The following is a 10,226-nucleotide window of genomic DNA, read 5'->3' as shown; positions in this document are numbered from 1 at the left end:
TCCTCTTTATTAGACAATGTTTCCAGACTATTCATAAAGTTGCTCAGTAATGTATCAGGCAGTGTTTCCCTGCTATTCATAAGGTTTTCCCTGGCCAATTCTTTGAGAAGTGGATGGCCTCTTCCTTCTTCCTAGTCTGTCTCAGTCTGCAAGCCACACTGACACCTCTGCACCATGTGCACCCCTCTGGGTTTGAAACACCAGTGGCACAGCCTCAAGACTCACAGCAACATGTCACCACAGGAGGACAAACCAACAGACAAATTTGTCTCCCTTAGCTGTTCGAAAGCTCTCCAACCTCCCCTTACCTGGATCTCTACTGCTACACACCCATAAATATCTGAATGTAGAAACCCACAGGTACATGGCTATACATGTATTTATATATGTGTTTATTTGGCACAGAAACACAAGTAGAAAAAATAATATTATTATCATCCACAGCAGACACAGAGAACAGAAAGCAAAAGGAGAAAGCATGACGATGAAGGCAAATTAAAACCTTTGTGTTGGAAAGAGAAAAGGAAGGCAGAGAGGGGACATTGGTGATAACAGTAATGGCAGCAAACCCATGCCTATTTCTCACGTGTCAGTTTTTCTACACACAGGCTCTGACCATGTACGTTATTCTGCTCGCTGGACCGTCCGTCATGGGCATGCTCCATGTCAGCACATACGCAGAGCAGGGCTCGTTCTTTATGGCCCTGCGCAGGGCTCCATTGTGAGCCTCCTCCATCACTTATGAACCCCGTCCCCCACTGATGGATACTCAGGTTGTCTCCAGTCATCACTAGTCCAGACTCGGCTGCAACAAGCCTCCTCCTACACAGTCCCTGTCCACCTCGGTGAGTGTTTTCATAGCTGGATCCCTCCACTGCGGACTGAATTGTGTTCCCAAAAAAGATATGGTGACGTCCTGACCCCTATATCTGTGAATATGACCTTGTTTGGCAATAGGGTCTTTGAAGATGTTATCAGTTAACATGAGGCCATACTAGAGTAGGCTGGGTTAGAGAACAGACATGGAAAGACACAGAGGAAAGACAGCCCTGTGAAGACAGAGCCAGAGATCAGAGTGAAAATCTACAAGCCAAGGATTGCCAGAACCATCAGAAGCTGGGAAGAGGCAAGGAAGGGTCTTCCCCAAGAGCTTCAGAGGAGCATGACCTTGCTGGCGCCTTGATTTTGGGTGTCTGGCCTCCAGAACGGTGAGAAGACACATTTCCGTTTTGTGAAGCCTCCTGGTTTGTGGTACTTTGTCACAGCAGCATGAGGAAGCTAACACACTCCCCCAGAGGCACATCCAGTCAGGAGCAGAAGGCTGTTGTGAGTGGTTCTACCCTGTTGTTTTTTAACCTCTGTCAGGAGGCATGCAGTTCCACTCTGTTCTATGGGGTCGCTATGAGTTGGCAGTGGGTTTGGGGTCAGAGGAGAGCAAGTGGAGCAAAATCAGTGAACAAAGAGGGAGGGGTGCAATTTCCACCTTATAATGTCAAGAGGTAAGATGAGAAACATGCATGTTGAGTGAGCTGTCCTCCGGCCAAGAGGGAATGAGACACAAGGAAAACTCTGAGCGAGAAGAAGAAGGGTTAGAGAGTGAAGCAGGACAGTAGAAGCTGATGGAGGTCTCTAAGCAAGGGCCAGGTATGTTGCCACCTTGCTCAGGGCTCAGCTAAATATATGGGATGGGAAAGGGAATGAGAGAGCCTTGGATAAGGTTGGAAATCTGGAAGTAGAGGCCACCTGGGCCCCATTTCACATCTGCAATCCCAGGTCATTCTAGCAGAGATGGCAGAGGGAGATGGAGCCTCAGGGAGCACCACGACGTTCTCTCAGGTCTAGACCAGCACAGAAAACAGCCAAGTGTTTCCGCACCTCTGAAACAGTCAGAGGACCAGAAGTGCTAGAGGACTGGAAGTGTAGAAAACCGAAGTGGCCCCAAGGCCGTGTTGCAATGAGTAACTGTGCATGAACGCAGTGCTTGGCCACAGACACTTCCTGGGGCCAGGGTGCATGATCCAGCAATGACTTACTACACAAGCACCCAAAGCAAAGCAAACCCATTGCTGTGGAGTCAATTCCCACTCATACAACCCAATAGGACAGAGTAGAACTGCTCCATGGTGGTCCCAAGACTGTAATCTTTACAGAAGCAGACTGCCCCAGGTTTCTCTTACAGAGCAGCTGGTGGGGTCACATGGCCAATTTGCAACTGAGTGCCTTAATCACTGCACCACCAGGGCTTCTTACACAAGTACCCACTACCCCCAAATACAGTGCCCTCCTCCAGGAAAAAGAGTGGGAAGAGAAGAAATTTTAAATGGGTGAGACCCTTTGCCCAAGCTGCAAGTTTATCTTGAATTAAGTAGACTCAATCGTGTGCCATCTCGCCAAAGGATGTGTACTTAGGTGGAAGGAACACTATTGAGATAGCAACCAAATTCAATTACAAAATAACCAAAAAAACACAAAGTGTGATTTTTGCTCACCTTGATTTTGAGGACTAAGAAAGCCCAAATCACCCCATACTTTAAATTTCAAGTGATGCTTCCAAATTGTCCTCCATGAGGGCTCTACCAATTTGTGAAGGCTGGGCAATCCTACTTCCATAGTGATACTGCCTCGGAAACCCAAGGAGGGGTTGCTGAGTCGGGGCTGACTCGACGGCACATAACAACAACAACAACAACAACAATAAGCACATACCATGACCCATCCATCAGTTCGTCATACTGTGGTGGCTTGCATGTTGCTATGGTACCAGAAGCTATGCCACCAGTATTTCACATTCCAGCAGGGTCACCCATGGAAGGACAGGTTCAGTGGAGCTTCCAGACTAAGACAGACTCAGAAGAAAAGTCTGCCAATATACTTCCAGAAGTTAACGATGAAAACCTTATGGATCACAACAGAGTCTTGTCCAATACAGTGCTGGAAGATGAGCCCTCTAGGTTGGAAAGCACTCACAATACCCAGTGGCGACAACAATGGACTCCAGCAGGCCAACAATCGTCAAGATGGCACAGGTCCAGGGGACATTTCATTCTGTTGTACACAGAGTCTCCATGAGTTGTAGGCAATTCGACAGCAGCTAACCACAACAACAGACAACGCCGAAGTGTGCCATCTCCCCACACGCATACCAACGTGCACTGCCAGTCTGAAGAATACACTTCAAAAAACTTACCTTCACTTCTTTGTAGCTGAACAATCGGTCAGTTGCATACACAAGCCCGTGATATTACAAATTCTGTCCATACCAGCTCTTGGCGCAGAAATAGAGTATCAAACCAATTTTAATGAATTTGGAACAGCAAGTTCTTGGCTGGAAAATATTGTGGCTTTATTGAGAGATGTTGTTCCTTCAGGGGTTGTGAACATCAAGTCCAAGATAACATCCAAATGGAAATGAATTTATCAGAAGAGAGCCAGGTGGGGGAGGGGCAGGATGGCCTGGGAGACTCAGATCCCTTGCAGACCCTCCAGTACTGGGGCCCACGGAGCCCAGGAGGTACCTCTACCCCCTGGTAGCCAAACTCTTATCATTCCCCTTTCCCCATACACCCATTTCTCAACCAGTCACTATCACCGTTTATTAAGTTCCTGAACACCAACCTGGCCCTTGGCTCTAGTCCTGTCACCCCTTGTTATGAATTGAATCATGTCCCCAAAAAAGATACACTGAAATCCTAAACCCCATCTCTGTGAATGCAACTCTGTTTAGAAATAAGATCACTGAAAATGTTAACGTGAGGTCATGCTGGAGTACGGGGAGTCCTAACGCAGTATGACAGGTATCCTTACAAAAGAGGAAAAGAGATTCGGGGACAAGGGTACATAGGAAGGACGCCATGTGACATTGCAGTTGCAAGCCGAGGGTTGCCTAGAGGTACCGGAGGTTGGGAGAGAGGCATGGAGGATTCTCACTCAGAGCCTCAGAAGGAATCAACACGACCCTGATCTCGGCTCCCAAACTCCAGCACTGTGAGACAGTAGATTTCTGTTTTATAAGCCACTGGTTTGTGGTGGTTTGTTGTAGCAGCCCCAGGAAACCAATAAACCAAACCAATTGCCACCAAGTTGAGTAACTCACAGCAACCCCATTGTGTCAAAACACAACTGTGTTCTACAAGGTTTTCAACGGCTGAGGTTCCCCTGGGTGGATTGAACTTCCCACCTTTCAGTTAGCGGTCAAGCGTGCCAACCATTTGCACCACCAGCAATCACTGACATCCCGTTAAACCTTCACGTCTTTCTTTGAGCCACTGCACACATTCTCAGAGCTGCAGGAGACCTCACAAGCTGCCAAGTTCAAGGACACAGCTGATGCTTAAGTGCCCCTAGGATTTTATCAGTGGCGGGGTATTCACCCTTTCCCAACACAGTCCATCCCATCCTTGGACACCTTGACTGCAGGAAAGTCTTTCCCTTAAGGAGTTGGAACCTGGGAGTCTGTAAATGTCACAGTCCTTCAGGAACCCCCAAAGGGAGTATCTGACAGCTCCCCTTTCTTTGAAGACTGCATCCATGCCCCACCTCAAGTTTGTTATTCAGTCCTCCCACCATTCCTCAGATGGTAAAATGTCAAGTCCCTTCCAGTCCTATGGGTATCAGTATGGACCGCCTAGTTGCCCCAATACCAGTGGGGCATTTTTCCATCTTTGCCACCAAGATGGCATAAGAACACTGGCCCAGTGCCAGTGGAATTCCCAAACACTCTTGATGGCACTGCCCCGAGCTACAGGAGCAACAGAGAAGTGAAGGAGCAGGCTTGGAGTTGGGTCTGCTGGCTCTGCCGTCATCGGGAGGGAGGTGTCCAGTCCCCCGAGCCTCTGCCTCCTTGTCTGCACGCTGAGAATCAAACACCCAGCTTGCAGAGCAATTCCGTGAGCTCACTCGCATTGTCTGTTCTCTCGTCTTATGCCAGGTTTCAACCCCTGGCCCAAACCCCTTTCAGCCCCTGACCACTGTGGCCCTTCACTTTTTCTCCCCCTCCTTTTTCCTGTCCACGTTTACACTTTTTCTATCTTACATATGAACCCTTTCAAACGCAATTTTCCAGCCCGCACTTCTTTGACCCACCCGCCAAGAATGAACATAACCGTCATTGCAAATGTCATATCCCTGGAGCTGTGGGCAGAGGAAGTGGTGATAAACATAAGACATCTGTGTACACGTATATGCACTGTAACAAATGCATATGTGTGCATGTCGGCATGTGGAAATGGCAGTTACTTTACCCTATGTACACACATGTATGCACATGCAGATACATGTGCACACATATATGTGCACACATGTGCAATGTGCAAATGGTGTTGCTATAACATGGGCACATACATATACACCTGCACCAGCACGTGTGCACACACACATAGTACTGTGTGTGTGTGTGCACGCCATGCATAACATGGGCACTGATTGTACACATGAGGGGTGGCTCCAGGGTTGCACAGTCCAGGCCTGTGTCAAGCAGGGTTGAGAGATCCAGGCCAACCGGAAGCCCAACCAGGCCCCCCCCCTCCGTCAGCCCTCCCTCCCACTGGCCTCAAGAAACAAAGACAGTTTAGCAAGAACTCCTCAGCTAAGCGGTTTTTTTAAGACCTTCAGCCAGCAGCCACCGGGCTGTGCTGAACGTCTTACTTTATTAGTGAGTTTGGCCTTGGGTGTCTGGCTGTTTGATCAATCCTGCCGGGGGTCGGCGATACTTCCTCCTGGCCCCCGCCCCGCCCCCGCCTCTTCCCTGCACCTGATGGACAGCGGCGCCCCTGGACCGCTGATCACTTATTGATTTTCCAGTGCGAGGCTGCCTTCTCAGGCTCTGTCACCAGGACCACTTGGTGACTAACTGATCCCTGGGCCTCTCCCAACCGCCTCCCCCCTCCCCGCCCTCTCTGCCGACCCAGCTCCCCTCCCCACCAGCCTGCCCTGCCCTTCACGCTTTGTCTATGGCCCGTTCCTGCCCTCTTCCTCTGCACAGAGTGTAGGGCACGGGGACACCAAAGCCAAGAGCTTTTCCCCTTCCACCCCCACCCTAGGCTGCCTGGCTTTGAATCTCAGATGTATGACCTTGGACCAGGCCCTTCGCCTCGTTGTGCCTCAGTTTCCCCATTTGTAAAACTGAGACATCAGAGCCCATCCACCAGGTACATAAGACAACAGTTTCCATAGTGTGGTCTGGGGACGTCAGGGGCCCTGGGACCCTTCCAGGGGATTCACAATGGTCAAAACTACATTCACAATACTGCTAAGGTATTTGCGTTTTTCATTTTCAATGAACTAGTGTTTGACCCTCAGTGGGGTTTTCCAGAGGCTACATGACAAGTGCTGTCACAGAAACTTGAATGCAAAAGCAAAGGAGAAAAGCCTTTCTAGTGAGCCTGCCGTTGAAGGGACTTGCAGAAATGTAAAACACTGTTCCACTTCCTCCTCCCTCCGTTTTTCATGCTGGAAATACAGTTATTTCTCATTAAAATATTTATTAACATGTAAATATACTATGGTTACTAAGGTAAATGCCTTGTAAACAATTTTTTCTAATTTCTAAAATCATAAACCTTGACAGATACAACCCATACTAACAAGCGCTCTTTGAGATCCTCAATAATTTGCTATTGTTGCTGTTGTTGTTGTTGTTGTTAGTTGCCAGAGACTCGATTCTGACGCCTGGAGACCCCATGTGTTACAGAGCAGAACTGCTTCAGAAGTTTTCTTGACTGTAATTTTTTATTATTATTGTGATTTGAGTGAATGTTTACAAAACCTATTCATTTTGCATAGGAGCTCTGGTAGCATAGTGCCTAAGGCACTTGACTGCTAACCAGAAGGCTGGCGGTTCAAACCCACCAGCCACTCCTCAGAAGTAAGGTTGGGCAATCTACTTCTGCAGTGATATTGCCTTGGCAACCCAAGGAGGGGTCTCTATGAGTTGGGGCGATTCAACGGCACATAACAACAACAACATTCGTTTTGCATACAATAGTTGATACACATTTTGTTTCATGACTTGATTGCAATCCCCACAGTGTAACAGCTCTCTTCCCACTTCCTCCCTGTGGTTACCTCTTCCCTGTGTCCTTCTTTCCTATGCATTCCTGCCCTCTAGCCATCTCCTTGGGCAAATACTGCCCTTCTGATCTCCGGTGCTTGCAAAATCCTCAATAGTTTCTGAATGCAAAATTCCTGAGACCAAAAAAGGTTGAGAACTGCTGACATGGGGAGCTGGCCCAGTGTCTGGGCCCCTGTAGGCACTGTGATTAGTAGTAGGAGTAGGATTACCAGAACTACTTATTATTGGGAGTTGGAGTCCCTGGCTGGTGCAAGTGGGTAATGTGCTCCACTGCTACCAGGAAGGCTGGCAGTTCAAGTCCACCCAGAGGCACCTTGGAGACAGGTCTGGCAATCTACTTCCAAAACAGCAGCCCCTGAGAACCCTACAGAGTGAAGTTCTACTCGGACACACTTGTGGTCACCATAGGTCAGAATCAACTTGATGACAACTGGAGTGAGGACACTTTCCCCAGTTGAACTGGGGTCTCAGGAGGGTGGGGAGGGGGGTTGCAGGAGCCTCTGAGGGCTACAAGGAGGAAGCCCTCTAGCTCCTAAGTGCTGGCGGTGGGGGGGGGGCTGCCTTCAAATGGCACCAAGGTGGGTCCCCTCTGCTGGCTCCTAAGCGTGCCTGCTCTCCTCCTGGCAGCTCCCTTGCCTGGCACTCAGTGTCTGCTCCGGGGGTTCAGCACTCCCGCCCAGGGCAGGGAGCACCTGGCTCCCCCTCCGCCAGGCACCTGGGCTCGCTGCACCACCCGCCGTGTGTGCTCAGAGTCGCCCAGGAGGGAGGTGGTCCGAGGACATAGGGCAGAGGCTGGGGTGGGGACTAACAGTAGCAGCTACTCCTTGTTAAGCAGCCACCAGGGGCCAGGCTCCGTTGTAAGCATTTTATTATTTTTTTTATGTGATATCTTATTGAGTTTTTGATGAAAGTTAGGTTCCCATTTGATAGTTTCAACACAAATTGTCCAGCGACATTAGTTGCTTTTATCACAATGTGTCCACATTTTCAAGTGTGTTGTTGGTGCCCTTTTCAGCGCTCTGGTTTTCCTTCCCCTTATCTTTGCTTTTGAGTCATTGCTGACCTTTTGGTGTCATACTGATGGTCTTAAACAGGGCACGAATCTTATGGGTAATACCCTTTATTTTGTGTGTCACTGATATTTCACTAAGAGTTGTGTTGTAAGCACTTCAGAAAGTTAAGTCATGTGATCCTTGCAACAATCCTCGGAGGTGTACTTGATTATTATCTCCATTTTATAGGTAAGGCGATTGAGGCAGGGGACTAAGGGCCTTGCCCAAATTCTCACAGCTGGTCAATGGTGACAGCAGGATTTGAACCCAGGCACTGTGGCTCCAAAGGCCCAGCCCTTAACAACTAGGCAATACTGTTTCATGCCAGGGCTGCTTCCAGGGCTGGGGCTGCTCCTAGCTGGGCTCTAGGGGACCAGGGTCTGGAATTGGATGGGGCCAGGCCCCGAGAGGCCTTGGCTGTGGCTGTGGCCGTGGCCTTGTAACCCTGCCACAGATGGGCACAGCTCTGCAAGGCAGGCTGTAGCTGAGAGCACCGTGTCCTTGGGCAGCTCCCTGGTAGGTACCAATGCCCCTGACCCCAGGACACTCACCCAAGCACTGTGCTAACACCCATGGCTGCAGAAGGGATGCCCATAGTGGAGAGAAACGCAGATATGAGGTGGCCTGGGACGGTTTGGACACACCACAGGCCTCTCTTGGACTAGAGCCAAGCCTGACATGTCTCTCTCCTGCCGACTCCTCCTCCAGGTCCACAGGTCCCCCCATAGGAGCCTGATGGTTGAGCAGGGGGACTGAAGGTCGCCGCCTCTCGGTGGCTGGACTCATGCCTCTCCCCCTCCAGCCCCCAATTCTACTCTGAAGGGCCCTGAAAGAACTCCATAAAGTTGTTGGTGTGGCCATCGAGTTGATGCCAACTCTTAGCCACCCCGTTGCCAACCTTCTGGTTAGTAGCCAAGCACTTAACCTTTGGGCCACCAGATTTTCTTCTCCATAAAGCTTAGCTGGTTTTATTATTTGATTACTATTGTTGTTTAATAACAATAGTAGCAACTTAATGTGATTAGTGTTAAATTAATAACGATTTGATTATTGTCGTTGCTTAGCACTATCAGGAACGGGACCTGCAAAGGAGGGGATCCATGCCTTCCCCCAGGGAGGGGGTCAAGATTAAAGCCCTGTGGGGTCAAGTCCAGCGCCGAGCACCGTGGGCAGAGGAGATTCAGTCACGGGTTTGGGGAACAAGTTCTTTCCGTTCCACGGAGGCGCTGCGACACTGGGGCGGGGAGGCGCTCGGAGCCAAGGTAGCCGGGAGCTTGCCTGAGTGGGCAGTGGCCAAGCTGGTTAAGAGACAAGGGTCTGGTCCGGCTCTGGCCGCCGGCCGCCCGCAGAGAACACAGCAGAACGCGTTTGTCAGGCTGCGGAAACGCGGGGCACCAGCGCCCCCTGCGGGCCACCGCGCGCAGCTTCCGCCCGGAGGATCCCGCGGCCTGTGACTGCACCGGGGGCGTGCGCAACGCGGGGCTCCCGCAAGCCAGACGGAGACCCGGACGCTGCGCGCAGTGATCACTAATCCGCACGGGCAAGCTCTGCGTTGTGAACCCGGAGCGAGCTGAGTTCCCCTCGGACAAGGCCCATAACCTCAGTTTCTCCTTGTAGGGAATGAAAAGGATGGGGGCTCATCCTCTCTCCCTCTGACACCGCCCAGGCAGCCTTTTCCTCCACGATCTCCTGGCCTTCTCGCTGGTCCAGCCCCACCCCTGAAACCCCCCACCCCAAGAACACAGCGTGTTCACACACAAACGCTTTTCTGCAATTCCTGACCTCGGAGTGCCACACCCTCATTCAAGCCTGTTCAGACTCATAGTTGTGTAAACATTATTTTCCTACTAAAACAAATATGGCTAAAGATAAAAAAGAACAGTTGCCAAAGAGTGGATCATGGCTCCTGGCGACGCTCCGTCTGTCAGAATAGACCTGGACTCCGTAGGGCTTTCAAGGGTTAATTTTTTGGAAGTAGATTGCAGCCCTTTCTTCCAAGGCACCTCTGAGTGGCCTCTAACCACTAACCTTTCGGTTCAGAGCTGGGAGCTCAGTGCATGAACCATTTGGCCACTCAGGGACTAAACATGGATCCCCCCCCCCCC

The sequence above is a fragment of the Orycteropus afer genome, unplaced genomic scaffold, assembly GCF_000298275.1.
Source record: "Orycteropus afer afer isolate SDZICR_OR568_19922 unplaced genomic scaffold, OryAfe1.0 scaffold00020, whole genome shotgun sequence".
Taxonomy (NCBI): domain Eukaryota; kingdom Metazoa; phylum Chordata; class Mammalia; order Tubulidentata; family Orycteropodidae; genus Orycteropus; species Orycteropus afer.
Note: the sequence above shows the minus strand (reverse complement) of the source record.